The sequence below is a fragment of the Rattus norvegicus genome, chromosome 10 (genome assembly GCF_021556685.1).
Source record: "Rattus norvegicus strain SHRSP/BbbUtx chromosome 10, alternate assembly SHRSP_T2T, whole genome shotgun sequence".
Classification (NCBI taxonomy): domain Eukaryota; kingdom Metazoa; phylum Chordata; class Mammalia; order Rodentia; family Muridae; genus Rattus; species Rattus norvegicus.
This window is the reverse complement of record NC_141543.1, coordinates 27,590,950-27,610,990: the sequence shown is the minus strand read 5'-3', so window position 1 is coordinate 27,610,990 and position 20,041 is coordinate 27,590,950. Positions and strand designations below refer to the sequence as shown.

At 39.6% G+C, this 20,041-nt stretch overlaps 1 protein-coding gene across 5 annotated transcripts in view; it reads left to right on the top strand.

Moving 5' to 3' along the window:
* Nucleotides 1–20,041, top strand: part of Tenm2 (teneurin transmembrane protein 2) — a 1,226,262-nt gene that overhangs the window by 88,602 nt on the left and 1,117,619 nt on the right. For 4 of the 5 annotated variants that reach the window (XM_087569430.1, XM_087569433.1, XM_087569431.1 and 1 more), the window contains exon 2: nucleotides 17–132. The gene's annotated coding sequence lies outside the window, so the exon portion shown is untranslated. 5 annotated transcript variants of the gene reach the window in all.

Genomic DNA, 20,041 nt, shown 5'->3' with positions numbered 1-20,041 from the left:
TCTTTTATTATAACAGTTACACTGTCTCTTCACTGCCGAAACCCACTGGAACTTGCTCCGATTCTTGGGTTGGCTGGTGAGCACTCCCGGAAACGCAGCTGAGTTGTTGGACAACAGACATCCACCCAGTCGGTGAGTGACATTATAGCTACAGCATTGTTTTCTTCTGCTTGGTTGGTGCTTGCATAGCTGACCAAAATATTTTCGTAGTGTGCTTGGCTAGATCTGAACAAGGAACCAGGTACTGCCTTTGTTTTTGTTTGCTCGATTTCTTCTTTGTCCTATGCACAAAGTAATTTGTTTTGATAGTTCTCTGTCTCTCTCCCTCCCCCTCCCCCTCTCCCTCCCCTTCCCCGTCCCCCTCTCCCTCCCCTTCCCCCTCCCCCTCTCCCTCCCCTTCCCTCTCCCCCCTCCCCCTCCCCCTCTCCCTCTCCCCTCCCTCCCCATTCCCTCTCTCTCTCAAACCTGCTCTCATTTTTCCTTCCACTCATTTAAAGGATTTTACAATGCCTGACTCTTCACGGGTCGCCTAATTTCTACCTGGAGACGTTGCCTACAGTCAGCCTCTGCTCCATAGTCTACCAAATATCTTGTCCACTCCACATTTATTTGACATGCAAAAATGGGAATGCGGGGTGGGGGGGGGATGGTTGTGACTAGCTGGACAGCATAGCTTCATTTTCTAGGGTGGAATGGCTTTTGGATGAAAAAGCTTGGCTCCCTTGATTGGTTTAATGTGAATCTGCACAGGCTTTATACTGCAAGCCAAAAGGAATTCATTGAGTTTCCTTGGGTTCCTAATTAAATCCTCTGTTCTTTTATTGCCCTCGACTGTCATTCTCAATATGTTGCTCTGTATCATCTTGTTCCACATATCAGGTGCTTCCCCACTACATTCCTCCTATGCACTCCTATCACAATTCTCTTCTGCTTTAGCGTCTTCTTTGATATTTGTTCATTTATTTTTATTCATTTCATTTATGCTTCGGGGGACCAAATCTGGGATCTGGCACATATTGGGAAAATGCAGTGCCAGTGAGCTTCCCCTTTCTTGTTTCTATAGATCGTGGTTTTCTCTTTTCATGAGCCAAAGCCTACCAAATTACTGATTTGGGGATAGAATACTTACTGGGGCTCCATGGGGGGAGTTCGAACATTATGCAATCCTCACTTGGAGAAAGGGGGTCTGATTTAACAAAACTATTGTTTCTTGCCTGATTTCAGTTATGCGAATACAGATGGGTTTTGTGGTTATAGTTAGTCCTAAAAGATGATTTTAAAAGTAGCTATTAGACAAATGAAATAAGTCTCTCTCTTTTTTTTTTCTTCCCTAAATTAAATCCTTTCCTTTTTCTGTGGTAATGAGGCACTGGGTAAAGATGCCTTAGGTGGCCATGGGAGTTAGAAAAGGCATAGGCACAAAACTGACGATAGGATGAACACAACCAACAAGAATGTGTTTCTAAAATCCTGTGACTTGCTGTACGTGACTGGAGCGGTTCAGAAAGCACACATGAAGACTATGGGATGCTGAGTGGAACTCTCAGAGAAGCTGCAGTTACGTTGATGATGCCGTGAAGGACACGAGCTTGTCCTTCCACTCCTAGTTAGAGATAAATGAATGTTAAACAAACATTGCCAGCCAATCTCTCTCCTCTCCCTACCCAGGGAATAGAAGTCCAGGTATTTCATGAACTTTCCCGTCACCTCCCTATCTATCGGGACTGAACGGCCACATCACACCATTTCCTTGTATTTTTTTTTTCTTCCTGTGTGTGTACAACTTGAGCAGGCATTTTCTAGTTAAGTAGTTAACAGTTCTGTCTAGATCTTAACTGTGTTTTCATTCCGAGAAAGATTCCCAGTTGAACAAACAGAATTCTGCATAAATTAAACTTTCTCTGCAGCACGGTTGTTCTCAGTTTGGAGGTGAGATTTGGATTGGTCGTTCCAGCCGGAACTGGTCAGCAGGCCTGTCTGACTTCCCTGTGGCACCCTCGAGGCTCTGTTTTCCTCTTTCCCTCTGTGCATCCCCCTACGGCACCTCTGTGTGGAAGACCCTGCTGTCTATTTTACTTCAGTTCTTAAGGACTCTAATCAAGTGCTTAGGAAATCAATTAGACATGTTGAGTCGTCAATTTTGGAAGGAACGAGAGTGCGTATGGTGAAACAGACCTGAGACTCTGGCATATTCTATACTAACCCATCTGTCCTCCCTCGGCAAATAACAGACCACCAAAAGCAACATAGCTCGAGAAAGGGAGTTTTGTGGGGCAAGACTTGGAATCATGGGGAAGGGGGCATTTCTGCTGACTCTCGGATCCCCTTGACCTTGTCACAGCTGACAGTCATCTGCTGCTCCGCTCTCTGTTGCAGTCACCTGAATCTTGGCTTGTAAGCAAGTCGTCTGGCTTTCTAGCAAACAGTGCAGTGTGGTTTTGTGGTAGTCAGAGGCTGAGGGAGGAGGCAAAGCTTATCGAAGACAATGAATAATAGCCCGGGGACCTGGGAAGGGACAGAAAAGGTCACAAAGTCTGAGATACTCCCTGGGTATTCAAAGTCAACTTTAGAATTTCCAGCTAAGGATATCAAAGCCCAAACTCATCATTGAGGTCCGTAGGTGTTGGTCAGCAAACTGCCCAGTACACGGGTTTGCCAATTCCTTATGTGTCCTTAGTGGTTTTTTTTTTTGTTTTGTTTTGTTTTTTTATGATGTTGTGTTATCTTTTATTTATAGTAGTATTTTAACCATTAATTGCTGAAGCTAAAACTCTATTAGAATTTGACTATTTTGCAGGCCACCAAGTGGGGCCAGTCCTGTCTTACAGAAAACTATTATCCACTTAGGGAAAATGTTCTCCATGCAGTATGAAGTGATTTTTTTTTTGAATAATGTTGAGCCTGTTTTCAAAATGCTTACCTACTTTGAAAAGGGCTCCACATGGATTCTGCTTTCCACTACTCATTTAACCTGTCACTTTCAGCCCTAACGGGATAAGTGAGCGTGGTTCTGTCAGACAAGGAGAGGTTTTGTGTATTCCCCTAGTATTATACTATGACCCCTCTTCCTTCCCCCACCCCCTCTGGCTTTTCTCTTTTCACTGTGGCTTATGCCTGAAGTTTTAAGTGCTGCTCTCTTGCCTCTTAAGAGTCGGTGTCCAAAGCTAGTAGCTTTCCTAGCCAAGGATCTCTCTTAAGCCTTTCTATGCAAGCACTTTTAACTGGGAGGACTGCAGAAATGTTTCTGACTACAGTTTGGCGTCATAGAAATCACTAGGTTTAAGTGTAGATCCTGTCCGTGTAGATTTGAATTCTGTGACCATCAGGCAGGCTTCCAACCAGACCAGGATGAAATGCAAGAAGTGACTTTAGTAATAAAAAGAATATACTTTGGGGTTGATTTTTTTCCCCTATTAACTGGAATGTGATGGAGAAGAAAACTGAAAGCCAGAAGACAAAAGCCCCCCACTTTTAAGAATTGCTTCCCTCAAAGCTAATAATACAACTTATTTTTCCCCGATCGCTTGTGCTATTTAAATGTAGCTCTGCTTTAGAGAGAAGTATACAGCATGTGTTTTAGGCCAGCGCCCTGCAGTGGTGTCGTACAGATTTCAGGCCCTACCCGTAGATTGCAAACTGACATTCTCGTCTCCCCTCCCCCTCATCTGAAAGGCTTACAACACTGACTAGGTGTTGGGTATATAAGGGGTGATGTCTCTTCTTAAGAAATGAGGTTAACACTTCTTTCCCCCGCTAGCATAAAATACATTTTGGTATGAAAGCTGGAATTATTAGCACCATATAGAAAGCACTCTTCCTATCTCCTTTCCTGCCAGCAGAGAAGCACCCTTTACTACTCCAGCGCCAAACTTTAAGATCAGCACATTCTGAGATGTTTTCTCCACACGGCATGGCTGAGCTGCCTTTGAACACTGTTGAGATTTACAGCAGGTCTCTTTTAAATATTTCACCCTCGCTCACAAAAAGTCAGGCAATGCTGTGTGTTCCACGAGACATTTTCACAGAAATTAAAAGAATAAAAGTCACAAAATCAGAACTAATATATAGTGTCTCTGGCGCTTTGCAAAAGCAAATATGAGGAGAAAGGAGAAAGGAAATCTAGATGATAGCATAATCTAAGTCATTGTTCTCGTTAATGTAAGTGGGCATGTTTTACTCACCAAAGTCTTTTCAGATCCTAAAAAACTGATGTCACATTGGATTTAAAAAAAAAATTTCACAACATTTTTTTTGTTCTTCAATCTATTTTTCTAGATAATTAGCCACTATTTACTATTTAGCATTTTGGAGAAGAACAAAATGAGTTCATTTTAAGAAGGCATGTATAAATCATATGAGCCGGTAAGCTATGCCACAATAAATTAATAATATATAATATATATACATATAATGATGAATTGTTTAGTTTCTATTCCAATCACCACTTAGAATGAGGCGGTAGTCCTCCTGTCCTGTCCGTTGACTTTTAGTGGGGTACACTTCACAAGCTTTAGAGCTCCTGCGCGAACTGGTAGCCACTATGAAACATTTTAATTAGTTTTTTTGGAAAAAAAATGTGACAGAATATATTTGAATGGTTCAAGTGACTGTTAAAAATCAGCTTTTATAATTACAGTTCACATTTATTTTTATTTCATTAACCTTGGCAAATCAGGTGAGCCGGTCAGTACATAAATTTGGTAACCAAAGGAATATATATATGCAGTATTGCAAAAAGGTAAAGAAAATGAGTCCTATATGGCAAGGCTAATTTTATGGAAACAATAACAGATAAAAAATAAAGTATCAATTTTATATAAATTAAATATAATTTTATACGATAGAAATTATTCATGAGTCAATATATTATGCCTAAAAGTGGTTATCTGCTGGCGTTTGCATATATATGTTAAGTGTCTATCGATGCTGGTAGCTGCACATTCTCCCAGAATTAAGGAACAGCACAAAGGAGGCATGTTAAAAAAGAATGTAAGAATGTAAGGTCTCAGCTATACAGGGCAAGAAAATAAATGCAGTGAATTCCTGTTTATGACAGTTATTGTTCGAAATCATCTCCGTAAACAAGATATTAGCAAACACTGAGCCATTGCTTCTAGGAGAAAATGAGGGGTTGGGGAACATGAAAACTGCTGACAACATTTTCATCAGCCGGTCTACAGAGCTACACATAGCCTGCACCACATCGGCTAAAGAATGGCAAACCGCGGTGATAGCCGTGGATGGACATAGCCTGGTAGCCCGTATTTGAACAAAGCTTATCCAACATGTGTACATTTCCTGTAATATAAAAGACAGTCTTCTGGGCTGAGGAACCCTGCACAACATACCAACAGTTTGTTCAGTGACCGTTCCCAAGAAAAGTAAAGTCACCAAGAAAACACACGCACACACATGCACACACACACACACACACGCACACACACATGCAGGCACAAAATGTAAAAACAAAATGTGGCACTCCCCAGATCACGGAAAGGACGCTTGCTTATAGTATACAAGAAAAAGAGGCAAATCTGCTAGAGTCATGTGCAGTGCATAAATAGTACTCTGTGCTATGAGTCTTGATTTCTGGATTACAACTTTAAAATATCATAAATTTTTGTTAGCATTTGGAAAATTTCACACCATTTTTTTTGTCATAGTAACCCCACACACTTCCCAAACTCCTCCCTAATCTGCTGTTCCCTCTTCCCCCCACTCAGGTTTTTAAACATAATCCATTGGGTCTGGTTTGTGTTGCTCATGTACCCCTGAGGATGGGGGTCATCCACTAAAATATGGTGATGGACCTTTCAGAGACTACACCCTTAAGCTGACTCTTCCTTGCTCAGTAACTATTAATCGTCAGTAGGTCTTAGCTAGGGGTAGGATTTCATGACCACGCCCACCCCTTAGGCTGGGATTTGTTTGGCTGGAGTTTATCTAGGTCTTGTGTCTACTGTTGTGATTGCTGTGAGCTAATACAGGCAACTGCCCTGGTGCGTCCAGAACACAGTATTTGAAAATAAGTCTTCTCCCACTCTTGGGATCTTTCTATCACCTCTTCCAGAATGATCCTTGGGCCTCGGTAGGAGGAAGTGTGGGATTTTGGTCCCACTTTGGGCTGAGGATTTCAGTCTCTTATATGCATGTTGAGCTGTTGTGGGTTTCTACCCCAATCTCTATCTACTGTCAGAGAAAAAAAGGAACGTTTTCTGTTGAGGGTTTTGAGATGAATTAATCTATAAATCATTAATCATTAAAAGCTGATTGAACACTATGTGCCCAAATGCTATAGAAATAACAAACCATTTTCTAAATAGGTTCCATCAGACATAACCTAAGTCTGGCACTGTCACAGGGGCCAAGAATCAGTGGCAAGATGTGTAATAAACTCTAAAAGTGAACCTATTACGCTTTGCAGAACATGTATGTATTTGTTTGCTTTGAGTGAGTGTCTGTGTGTGGGAGTGTATGTGTGTGTGTGTGTGTGTGTGTGAGTGTATGTGTGTGTGAGTGTGTGAATGTGTGTGTGTATGTGTGTGAGAGTGTGTGTGTGTGTGTGCGAGTGTGTGTCCCCACACACTCGCGCACACATACACACATGCCATGGCACACATGTGGATATCAGGGGACAATGTGCAGAAATAGGTTCTTTCTTTTCACAACGTGGGTCTCAGACATTACCTAGCATCATCTGGCTGGCTATCAGGAGTCGTTTCCCTATCCCCACATACATCGTAAGGAGTGAGCAGCATAACTCATCCAGAAACCCACAAATGCAGAAGGACGGCTTCCTCTCTCCAGTTTCTTCTGACGTAACAACATTCTTTAGGAAGTTTGTTTGCAAGTTTTATCATTGACCTACTTGATAGACAAAGCTTGCCTCAAAATGTGTGTATTTAAAATAGAGTACATAAATTGAAAAGAAAGTGCTGGAACTATGTGGAACCGAGATTTATTTCTCAATGCTTAAGTCTAGTAAAAAACCTCTCACATAATCTTTCATCTAAAAGTATTATTTATTAGGTGTATTATCTATAATACTATAATTAAGTACAGCTCTGTGTCCTAAAGTCCTTGCTAACAATGCAGTGAGCACAGTTACATGTGGACCAAATGGAGGTTCAGACAGCTCCCTTCTCAGTGGTCCTCCATAATCCAAGGTTAAAACCTGAAATACATACCCTTTGAAGTTAATTTCATCAGCTAAAAAAGAAAATAGAGTAAAATGTCTGGAGATCTGGGATTTTCATTAGATAATTTCTAATTTTAATTAATTTTGATAATTTTTTAAAAATCTATAAAATATACCATCCATGGTTTGGTATGCCAGTCGTTAGAAAATGTTTAGATAGACATATGATATCTAGTTAGATAATAGATAACAGACTACACAGATTGATGGATAATAGATTACAGGCTGATAATAGATGACCATAGATTGACAGATAGTTACTAGATAGATTATAGTTTGATAATAGATCTTTAGTCTTGGTAAAGATGTGTTTCTAGGGATTAACAAACTACTATTCATGTTAACACAAAGAGCTAAGGATCTTTAAAAGCTTCTAACATGGGGCTGGAGAGATGGCTAAGAGCACCGCCTACTCTTCCAGAGGATCTGGGTTCAATTCCCAGCATCCACATGGTGATTCACCACCATCTGTGTTTCAGAGAATTCACCACACTCTTCTGGCCTGTGTGGACACCAGATACACACATGGTACATAGAAATACATGTAGAATGCACAGAAATAACATATTGCATACATATATGCAATACCCGCACATATAAAGTAAACAAAAACTTTTAAAAGCTCATAAACTTGATCTGTTATTATATATTTAATATTTTACACTAGGGAATTTTCATTGTTCATCGAGTTTATATCCACCTATATACGCATGCATATATCTCAAGATATTTCCATCTACGTAATTTAAAATATGAACAATTAGGAAATATTCTAATATCTCCTGGTATGGAGTTCAGCATGTATAAACATTGTAATATGACATAGCCCTGAAAAATGAATAACATCAAAAATTGTATATAAATATTCAGAAATGAAATTATATGTTATATGTGATTGCACCGAGGACAGACTATGATTTGTTAGTAGTGTTGAAGTCTGAGAACAGACTAAATCATCACACTTTCTCAGGTACTTTTCCTGCCTATTTACAACTTTCTATCATAATTTTACGACTGTAGTAAACACACTTGTTAGATATTAGAAGGTAGAAGTGTTTTGGTTCCAAGAGGGCACTTAGATGCTCTTTGTAGCCACATTGTTCAGCATCTGCTGTGTGTGATGACTTACGGTCTTTCAGCAGAAGAGGGCACAGTTTATATGTGGCTCTGTGGATGGTCTAAGAGAAGACGCCAAACATTCTTTATCTGCTGGTTCTTGAGTCGGCATGCTGGCTAACACACCATTCTTATTTCATTCAAGAAGCCATATAAGAAAACTTGTAATCCTAGATCTCTAGAGAAAGGAAGATTTTTTTTTAATTCAAAGCTAGTTTGAGATATGTAACCTGATCCTGTTTCAAAACACCCCAAAGCCCGGGTGCATTACATCAAAGCACTTGCTTGGTATGTTGAAAGTATGGGGTTCAATTTTCAGTAATGCCTGGGAACGATTAATTCCAAACATTAACGCTCTAAATATTTTCCTGTGCCTTAGAGAAGTGTCTACTGCCGTTCGATAATATAATTTTTAAATCCTGTCTTTCTAGCTTTCTAAAAGTTTCAATTACATTGCAAGATCAAACTTGGTTCTTTTTTAAAAAATAATGAAATAAGCGATATAAAATTCAGAGGAGAGAGTAATCACTGTCGTTATCATTGTGGGCATAATGCAAAAGGAGAGCCTCGGAGAGAATGGGTAGCACAGAATGAGCTGTAAATAACAGGTAGGGATTTGATAAGCACACAGCAGAATAATAATGACAGCTTATTGAGGCCGATTACATGCCAACTGCTGTGTTAGACTTTTGCTGCAGCCACTTCACAGCACTCGCCACAGTGTTATACAGGAATTGATAGTATCTCATTTTGCGGATGAGGAAAGCGAGTCTCCGAAATATTAAACAGTCTCCCCAAGGTCGGACACCTAATGAATGGCAGGAGAGGGATTCCAGCACCACGACGTTTTTCTTCCAGCCTAGCAACCCCTCGTGCTAAGTAAGGTGTCAATGTTACTGATTTGCCTCCTCTCAGCCTCTCAACTTTGGCAGTTTTTATTTTTTATTTATTTATTTTTTTCTTTTCTGAAACATGGTGTTAGTGCAACTTGCCTGGGGATCACAAACTACTATTATTAACATCGCATTGTTAGCAAAGAGCAGAATCCATGACATCAGTGACATCGGAGAACATCTAAGTGACAAGTACAGCCACTGCGAGTCAGCCTCTGCATAAATTCTTTCTCACCCATTAATTCAAGGAAAGTACCTTCTTGAATCCATCCCATAATATATCTACTTAACTAAGGTTTGCTTTCCAGGTGTTCATGAGTCCCAGCAACTGGGGTGGACTGAAATATTAAGTGGATAGCTTCATAAACAGCTCCTAAGTTTTAAATCCTGTGCTGCTCTAAGCAGTGGGGTAGAAACTGACAGTCACCCACTCACTGTCTTCACTTAAAGCACAAAGCACACCACGGTCCAGAGCATATCGGCTGTACAGGCTACCTACCCCTTTGGTCCTGAGATCCCTTTGGCTTCTTGATGCTTGAGCTGTTATGGTTGGTTGTTGTGTCAGTCTCTCGCTGAACGTAATTTATACATTGAGCTTTCTTATGGATCCATATGTATAATAAGCACTTACATGGGTTATAGCATATCTGTGTTTTCAGGCATCTCTTGGTGGGTATAACTGACAGAGGAATATAATAAATCATAAGTCTCCCCAATTTCGGGGTGAGCTACATTAGCCAATAGTGTCTAGGCTACAATTAGGAACTTTAAATCACCTTTATTTTTGAGTGCGCACACACACACACACACACACACAGAGAGATGTTTGTGTAAATATATATATTAATTCATCACACATAATTGTGTTTCTTGGGAAACTTTGCTTTATAAACGACTTAAACAACTTAAACAACAAATTTAAAATGAGTCAAGGCAAAAAAGAAATAGAAAATGATTTTAATAATGAGAAACAGTGGCCACTGTAAGTCAGTGGAAATGCAGGTGGGAAATAATGCATAATACAAAACCAACAGAGAACCTTGGCAAACTTACACAGTAACTACTATGGAGAAAATGAGAGGTACATAGAGAATAAGGCAGGGGCAAGGTCTGTGAATCTCTGATGCTTCACCAGAGGGGGGGGGGGAATGACCCGAGTAGGTGAGGTAGCACTGCTCTGAATCTAAACCCTTTGAAGAGCACAAAGGCTTACATTTAGTCACAAGTACCTCTCCTCAAGCCCCAGAGATGTCGTAATTGTTCAGTGACTATTTCCTGATGGACCCAGTTCACTCTGTCCAGTAAAGAAGTGTCTGTGTTTACTTTTTGTGTGTACAGTTCCATCTAAACTGGGAGAGTGACACAGAAAAAAAATGTGAATGAATTCTAAATTGCAGAGATGGGCACCCTTAAGTGGGGTCAGCGGTGTGAGAGTAGAAGTATTTCAGAGGCTGGCCACTGTCAGATGAAATGCCGGTGGTACAAACTGAGGTATTATATCAATTCAAGAGGTCCAAAGTGCACACAGTGTCATTCCCAGGAAAACTACAAGAGGCACCAGGAGAGAAATGTTAGCAGCCCTGAGTTTTCTCAAAGGAGACAATCAGTTCTCACGGTCAGGAGTCTTCATGGATCACCAGTATTGTATTGAAAAACATGTCAGAAGGGCCTTTGAGGATGAGAAGGTCCTACCCACCATGCAGCTATTCTAATAGGACATGAAGGAGGGTAATCCAAGACATAGATAATTGTTCACGAAACTCTTTGACTCTGTATGTGCAAACTTAGGAAGTCCTGGGAGAGTCCCCTTAAAGCTACCTGAGGCTACTCTACCATCCGGATCTTTCATTTGTCATAAACCACACAATTTAGCCCACCAGTTTAGATTTGGATGTGGAGAATTAAGTCACAGGGAACAAAACTATGCTTTGTGTATGGTTTCTTATTATGCTGGAATCAATGGTTGGTAGTAACACCATTTTTGTAGGCAGTGGGGAGGAAGTTATAGGTATAGCTAAGAAGAAATTTCATGACATACTCTTTTGCGTTTCTTGCACACTGGTGAGTTCTGACAACTACTGCTGCCTATAAGAAGAGATCTTCTGAAAGTGCATTTCTATAGGATCTAGAATTTGACCTATGAAGATATACATACTCTTCAGTATATGTATATGTGTATGTGTGTATGTTTGTGTGTGTGTGTGTGTGTGTGTGTATATATATATATATATATATATATATATACCAAGATGCAGAAATGCTTTAAATCAAAGGTTAAATTTTAAGAAAATACCAGAATATTTATAAACTCAGAAACTTACTAAAAGCTAGCAAGTGGAAACCACATAGTATCATAGGCCAGATTGCTTGCTAAAGAGTAAACATAGAAAAAAATAGAAGAAAATAATAAAAAAATAGATATTATTCCATGTAACTCTAACTACATTCTATAAAAAAATTGTTATCCTTTCAGACTCCCATATCTGTCTATTAGCCAACAAGTCTTGCTGGATTTTTCTGACTATTTTATCTTCAGATTTATCAGAATGTAACATTGAAAGAGCAATCATTTCATACTTGGCAAACACCATATGTATTATAATGTAGAAAATCCACCATTTTGACCTATTGTGTCAGTATCAGAATCTAGGCCGCTATTGTACCTGACTACTTTCTGAGTTAAGTGATAATTATTCAAACAATGCCTCGATCAAGTACTGTAGGAGCACGAAAGTGTTATATATGCATCTTACTGATTGTGGCTATTAGTCGTATCCCATTCCCTTTCTTTAACTTACTACAATTAAATCATTTGCCCAACTGAAATAGGATAGGTTTATTTTATCACCAATTTTATCCATTCCAGATTTCTAAAGTTAAGTTTAAATTCCTCTTTCATACCCTGGAAGATGACATTAAGTGATAAAGAATTTCTCATGACCTGGCAGTGACTTCAAGAGACAATTTAAAGGCAAGACACAGCAGCAGTCAAGAGATGCTCAACATAAATTTAAATGTGCTCCAAATGGGTGCAGTTGTCACCATGGATACAGTAGTCTTTCCTAGATTGAGTTTAAAATGAACGTGGAGGAGTTTTCTAAGCAAAGATATTAAAACATGTGGGAAAGAAAGAAAAGAAATATATAAGACAGTAGCACTCGTGTACCTATTGTCCTTGGTTTTGTTTGTTTGTTTTTTGCTTTGTGTGTGTGTGTGTGTGTGTGTGTGTGTGTGTGTTGTTGTTGTTGTTGTTGTTGTTGTTGTTGTTGATGATGATGTTGTTGTTGTTGTTTTTGAAAGGCTGAGGCAGGAGGATCCCTTGAGCTCAGTACTTGAAGATAAGACCAGGCAACATACTGTTCTTAAACACCATCTAGGTAAAGTGTCTTTGGTTTTAGATAGTCAGACATTTGACGGTGGGAAGGTGCTGTCAGTATCATCAGGCGTCATAAGGTGACCTGGAAAATCACATTTCTATTGCTTGAGAGATGGCTCAATCCGTCAAGTGCTTACTATGTATTCATGAGGACCTAAGATAGATCCCAATCATCCATGGAAAAAGCTAGATGTATATGTCTATAGTTTTATAACCACAAACAAGGGAAAGCAGAGACAGGCGGCTTCCTAGAGCGCTGGCTGGGCAGGTTTCACAGCCAAATCAGTGAACTCTCGGTTCACTGAGAGACATTGTCTCAAGAAATATGTAAGAAATATTAAGGAAGGTACTTCTTCGCTATCTTCTAGCCTTCTCTCTCTCTCTCTCTCTCTCTCTCTCTCTCTCTCTCTCACACACACACACACACACACACACACACAGAGAGAGAGAGAGAGAGAGAGAGAGAGAGAGAGAGAGAGAGAGAGAGAGAATTCTATTGTAATGTTTATAGACATCTGGAAAGATAGCATATTGTATCAAATTCTTCAAGAAAAAATTATAGTAACACTGGTGTTTCCTTTGCACCTCATTGAGCGTTTTGTGTTTGTATGAATTATCAATTGGTACTCTGTCTAACAGAACTTGTGTTCTAGAGGTTTCCATGGGTGGCAATTTTTCATTCAAGTCAAGACCCAAATTAAAATACCCTGTCAGAAATGACTACAGTCATGTGTCAAAGTAGAGATCATAGGATTTAAGAACCAGGGGCCATTCCTTGTAGTTCACTGTTTTAAATAGGGCAGATAGGTAGACCCCTGATGTGGGCTGGAAAATCCACACCTGCCATTCATTTCCTACCCAACAGTTAGCAATCCAGGCATCAACAACCAAGATTGCAATGCTAGTCCTGTCCTGTGGTACCTATGTTACCTCCCTAGATTCCTGGCATCTCCCATCCCACAAGATGGAGAAGAATATTCTTTCAACTGAGAGGGACCTCCTCAAAACCTGAGAATGTATAGCAGAAGTTTATCAGAAGCAACCCTGGCTGCCAGGTGGTGACAGACATCACAGCCAGCTCCTCCAGAAACAAGCCTTGAGTGGCTCCTTGAAATCAGCAAGTGTCATCCACCATTTCAAACACCATGATCTCATAATTGTTCCCTCCCTCTTGTTTTCTCTGTGACATTCATAAGTTAGTTCTTCCCACCATATCTTCCATTTTCGGAATTGAGAAGAACAGTTCATTACTACCTGGAGAAGTGACATATTCTGGGAAGATGAGGTCCTTGAAGGATGTTCATTAGTATCTGAGAGTTTTGACCTTTTGTCTCGTGACCAGACCTCCCAAGTGTTACCCCTAAAAGCAAAAGCAACAGAACTTTCCTTTGTCTCCTTTGCAAAGACTTCACAGACTAGCTAGTCAATTTCTTCATTTCCCTCGAGGAAATATATGGGAGCCAGCTGCTAAGCGCTGGTGTTTGCACACACCTGTCTGTTTATTTTTTAAAATGTAATTGAGAATATGCCTGGAAGCATGAGTCTTTTTTTTCTCTCCAGTGTACTCTATGCAGATTGAGACATGCAGAAGACAATCATAGTTTTGTATTGTGCATCTAGTGCGTGCATGGCTCTCTAAGTTGGGGTTTTGAAAAGAAGACCTAACAATGAAAAGACGCTAAGAATACAAAGTGAATGGAGATGAAACACTAAAACATAACCCAGAGCGTGAACGTGACATAGCAATCACAACTCCATATCAACGGTTATGATGTTTTGTCAGTGGTTTTCAATACCAGCTGTACTTAAATGTCATCTAAGAAACCTTAACACCCCCCACACACACACACATCACAGATGCATGTGCATGTAAATGCACATACCTGTCTGCACATGCAGACAGAAAGGTTGTCAGACAATGCCTGAGCTCTACCTACCCAGTGATTGTGATTTTAATTGAGGTAAGGGGTGGCTTAGGCATCCATACTTGACAAATGGTAATCATGGAATATTATGCAACTGGTCCTGGACTCTGTCTTAGCACCACCCTCCTGGTTTTATTTCAGGATGCTTCTCCCCAGGTTCAGACAATGAGGCCAGCTGTCTGATTTCTCTATAAGCCTAAGTATATATTTCTCCTTGGCACTTGCTGTTCCCTGACTCTTCTGCACCGATGCCCTTCAATTTTTTTTTATGTAGTCAGACTTTTTGTACTTTTGACTCTTGATGCAGAGGCCGCCATTCTGGGATCCCTGTGAAGAGAAATTTCAAGATCTGCCCAATGAATACCAGGGAATCCTAAGAACCAGACTCCTAACATTCTCAAATCGGCATAGGTGAAGCACAAGTTAGTTTCTAGTTGTTCTCCCCCATGGCAATCGGGAAAGCCAATAACTTTTATTGGTTTATGCTTTTACTTTCTATTTTCTGCCACTAAAATTTAGGTAAGGGCCATCTCCGACTTAAATAGAATTTGTATTTCTGGGTACCTGGAAGGGCACCGTGCACATAGTAAGTATACACTCATGGTGTTCAGTATATAGATTGCAAAGCCAAGGTTCTGGGCTCTGAGAAATAAATGTAAAGTAGTCTGAACTCATTAAGAAATTTCAGTAACTAACATGCATTGTCATGGATTTCAAATGAAAGAAGATGGTCTTTGTCAAGACTGGCTGTGTGTAGTCTTTGTCCAGAGCCAGTATGTCTTGTGAGGGAGGTGACAGTGAATCTGTCCCAGAGCAGAGCAAACTCATGTGTATGGGTGGGATGCTCAAGATCAGTTTAACCCTAAGAGAACGAATTTTGTGAAGTGTAACTGAAAATGGATCACAGTTGGATCTAATATGAGTACCCCTCAGTGAGAAGAACATAACTACCATGGCAGAGCCTAAACTCCCCAAGATTCCTACAAACCAAAGTCTACAAGATTGTGTCCCACGATGATTCCTGGCACACTGGCTTTCAAGGACTCACAATAACAGCAAATTCTGCTGTTCATCGAGTGCTTCCTTCATGGGTGGCATGGACCAAAAATATTTATCTATTACCTCACTTTAACCCTCACAGGTCAGAGTTTGACAACAGCAGTACTGAGACCTGGAACACTTTAGGACTGATTAAAGCCCAGTCTGACTAAGAGCGACCTAGGACTTGAGCCCGGCATCATTGAACTCAGAGAGAGAGAGACCCCATCTCCCTAAATACTCCACTGTATTATCTGGGCCACTGTCTCTCTATTTCCCATACTATTTTAGTCCAGTAAATTAAAGAATAAATCAAAAGTATAGAAAGTTCTTGAAACTCTCCTGCAAAAATGGTTTACTGTACCAGTTGGAAAACAGACAACAGGGGTTGGGGATTTAGCTCAGTGGTAGAGCGCTTGCCTAGCAAGCGGAAGGCCCTGAGTTCGGTCCCCAGCTCTGAAAAAAAGAAAAAAAAAGAAAAGAAAAGAAAAAGGAAAACAGACAACAAACAATAAAAGCTTAAAAAATGTTTTATTTCAGTAGAAGGAAATTATGATTCGTGCCTAAGTCCCAGGTAACAGAAACCCACTTACAGCTATAGTTCTGAACATTCTCATTAATAAAAAACAGTGCTTTTGTTCTGTTCTATGAGTAATTTTTAAATATGACGAAAGCATATATATATATATATATATATATATATATATATATATATATATATATATATAACCCTCACTACGGAGGAGACAAAATAGTTTCCTGTCTTTCAAAATGCCATTCAAATATCATAGCAAAACAGACAGCAAATGACTTTTCAATTCAGGAGTAATATTTAAAGTGAAAGGCGAAGTCCAGTGATGGTTCAGTTAGTACAGGATGAGGACATAATTGCACGATTTTATTTAGATCCTGAAGGATCCTAAATCCTAAACAGGATTCTGTTTTCCCCCTTTGTGTAGAATGTTATTAAAGAGTACGGAGATTAAGAGCGAACTGGCAAGTGGGCTGCGAAAGGAGGGGTTGGTCTCAGCATACGGAAATGGTAGTGTGCTGTCAGGTATCAGGACATCAAGGCAGAGGTGGAGGATTGATGAAAGACACTTTTAAAATGTAAATACATAAATATCCAATAAAAAATCAAGAACAACAAAGTAACCAGCCCCCCCCCCCAAAACCAACAATTAAAAAGAAAGACACATCACTTAGGATAGGCATAGTTGCCCGATGGTGCTTGATCTGATTGGTTTCAATCCAGGGGTCTCGACTAGGGGCTGCGGCTGAGTGAAACTGGGTCGGGTGTAAGAACTGCTGGCAAGCTCATCTGCCAGTCCTGGGTGCTCCTCGTTCAGGGCGGAGCTGTTTTGCCTTCAGTAATAGAGGATTGGCAGGTGACATAGAAAAGGTAATTTCTCTTGAATTCAGGTAGCGGTACAAAGCAAGTGCCAGTTTCTGAAAAGTGGCCTCAATTGGTACTGAGTGCACAGGTGGCCCTATTTTTCTTTTCGTTCTTTTTTCTTTTTTTTTAAAGAGGTGATTTATTAGTCTTAGAAAAGAATGCTAATAAACTATTCTAATTCATTTCCCTATAAAAAGAAAGATTAGTGCCACCGTGGGTTTGTTTTAAAAACAAATAGTTAATTCAAAACTAACAGAATTCTCCGTTTAAAAAAAGATGGTAGTCTCTTATTTACTTCAAGTTATTTTTTTTAAACTCAGTCTCCCTAGCAACAGAGACATCTGTCTCTATTCTCTTAGTCATTAAAGCCAAAGAAAGTAGCTGCTTCAAAAATAATAAAGGCAATTTCTATGAATTGGGTAACTGTTAATTGTTGCCAAGAAATCTCAGTGAGATAATGAGGCATACAGCAATTGACAAAGATCTTTTCATTGATGTCTGAGCTCCCAGCAGCCCATGGTGGATGGCTAATGTATACAGAACCATCGATGAGGCATTGTGTGATTTGCTATGTAACATAAATAGAGAAGTGCTCTTTACTCTTTCTAATTTCTGTCAGAAGTACGCCTTGCTGTGATTTCTCTGATTGCTTGGTAACTAATCATACCTCGGGATACCAGGGAATCTATTTGCCCATTTCGTTTCGTGAAAACAGAGAGGTTTGAAGCATTCACAATGGAGATCAATGCGGCCAACACGACAGTAGCTGCCTGCCGGTGGTGTGAAAACACAATATCCTTCTCATCTGAGTCGGAGACTCGGCAAGACCGTTTGAGTGAAAAGACTTAAAACTGCACTGGATTCTAAAATGTATATTGGCATTTGTGCTGAAACTGTTTTCAGACCCCTTATAATGGAACCCCAATCACCCTCTACAGTAGCTTCACTAATAAACACAAAACAGTTTTTCAATGCTTTCTGCTCTCCCAGCAGCCATGGAAGCAAATTATATTAAGTCAGTATTTTTTATTATTGCCCTGTTTGGCTCATGCCTGACTGTATGTGAAACTACTGTTAAATGGGTAATAACAGAAGGAGAAGCCAAGCATATAGAAAGAGCTTTCTGAGATTATTTTTTTTAATGAGGAAATATAACTCTGATCACCAGACGTGGAATCGTTTATTGGAATACTGCGATTATAAGCCAACTTTAGGATCTTTAAGGGGAGGATGGGCAACGTCAAATGGGAACGGCTAAAAACACTGAGTCTAATGTTCAAACTTTGGGGTCTGTATAAAATTACACATGTATGGATAACCATTAAGAAACATACAATCAATTTCATGTGGGTATCAATTTTAGCAGAGATTTGAACAAGACGTTTGCTCTTATCGAATCACGCTGTAGTACGGTGCAGATAAGAAAAAGGAGGCGTAGACCATGCTTTAGTCCCGCCATGTTCTATGTCAAAGGGTAGGTAGGTAGGTGTATAGAGTCTGACGCATTATACAAGTAACTAAGGTATGGCTTGTTGGGAGTGGGATTAGATCTACAACCAAGTCAAAGCACAGTTCAGCAAATCCTCTTAATTTAAAGATATTTTTATGATTTGCAAAGCTATTTTTTTAAAAAAGATTCTCTCAGATATCGGTATTTCTAGTAAATGCTTATGAATATAAATGAATCAGAGACATTATCTTTTAAAAATTACAGTTTTCATCTGCATAATTTCACACCGTTAAGGTGACAAACTGTTAATCTCCTTTCAAGATGCTTCTAATATAATGAAAGGAGAAAGGATCTTTCTAGCAACCGAGTAGAAATAAGACTTGAGTATCCGTGGTGACTTTTGTTCACCACAGAAAGTTTAAAAAAAAATATGGTGTCAAGGAGATCTTGGCACTTGACGTAGTGTTCATGACACTCTGAGGAGCCCAGCATGGCAGCTCTGGCTTTGTTGATCAAGTTGCACCATATTGTCTATCAGCACGCCATTTAACAGCAGTTTGTGGTGGAAGACTGAGATACGTCTTTGTAACAGATGAGGGTCACTGGACTCTTTATTTCCAAATGCGAGGCTAGATACTGTAGGCCTTGAGATACATGTGACCTGCCTGTTTGTGTAATCCTAAGGGAAAGACTGATTTACATTGTTAAATTGCTGGAAAAAAACATTTTTGAATAGTGTACACATTATACAATATAATATGTTAATGCCTTCTATCAGAGATCTTTTAAGGATACAACATGCCCATTGGTATACGCATGGTGTCTGTTACAGTGTCCCAAGAAAGTCGAATAATGGTGATTGAGGTTGATGGGGACATAATTCTTAAAAATATTACTTTAATTAGTTAGCAATTTATTAAAAATTAATCCCTTCCTAGTCAGGTACACAAAATGATCTTTATTGTCAGCTCTAGATTTAGGCTATAGAGTCAATATGAATTAAAATGGAATGAAATTGCTATACCATATTATAAGAGCTGATCTGTACAGCTAACATTAGTGAATCTGTTTTGAGCCACGTGTGTGTGCAAAGTGCATTAGAGCATCACCCTGAATCCCTACAGGGCCTTTACAATGAGGGCTTTCTTTTAACACCATTGAATAAATTACATAAGAAAACTAAAAAAATAAAATAAAACAAAACAAACATAAGAAAAAAAAATAAATGTACAGTGTCACATAGTAAGATGCGATGACATTAGATTAGACCATGTTTGCAGGCAAAATCCATAATTTTCAACAACCGTGCTGTAGTCTCAACTAAAATTATGAGTCCTGACAAGTGTATGAAAAAAAAAAGGCAAATACTTCTCTAGAAAAAAAAAGAAGGAAATACACCGGTTTGCTCCAAGCAAAGAAATCAACAGCCTTCTCCCTCATAGGAATGTGGATATAGCTGTGAGCATGACAAGCTTCACCCATCCCCCTTCTGTTTTTGACTTTGAATTTTAGATTTGGGTTTCTCTTTCTTTCAACCGATATTGACAGTCAGAGATTTGTTGATATTCCCATAGTTCCCATCACAGTCATCAGCTTACTCTTCTGGCTTTTCCATGGGCTAGTGTTTAAGCATCTTAGAAACCAGCAGA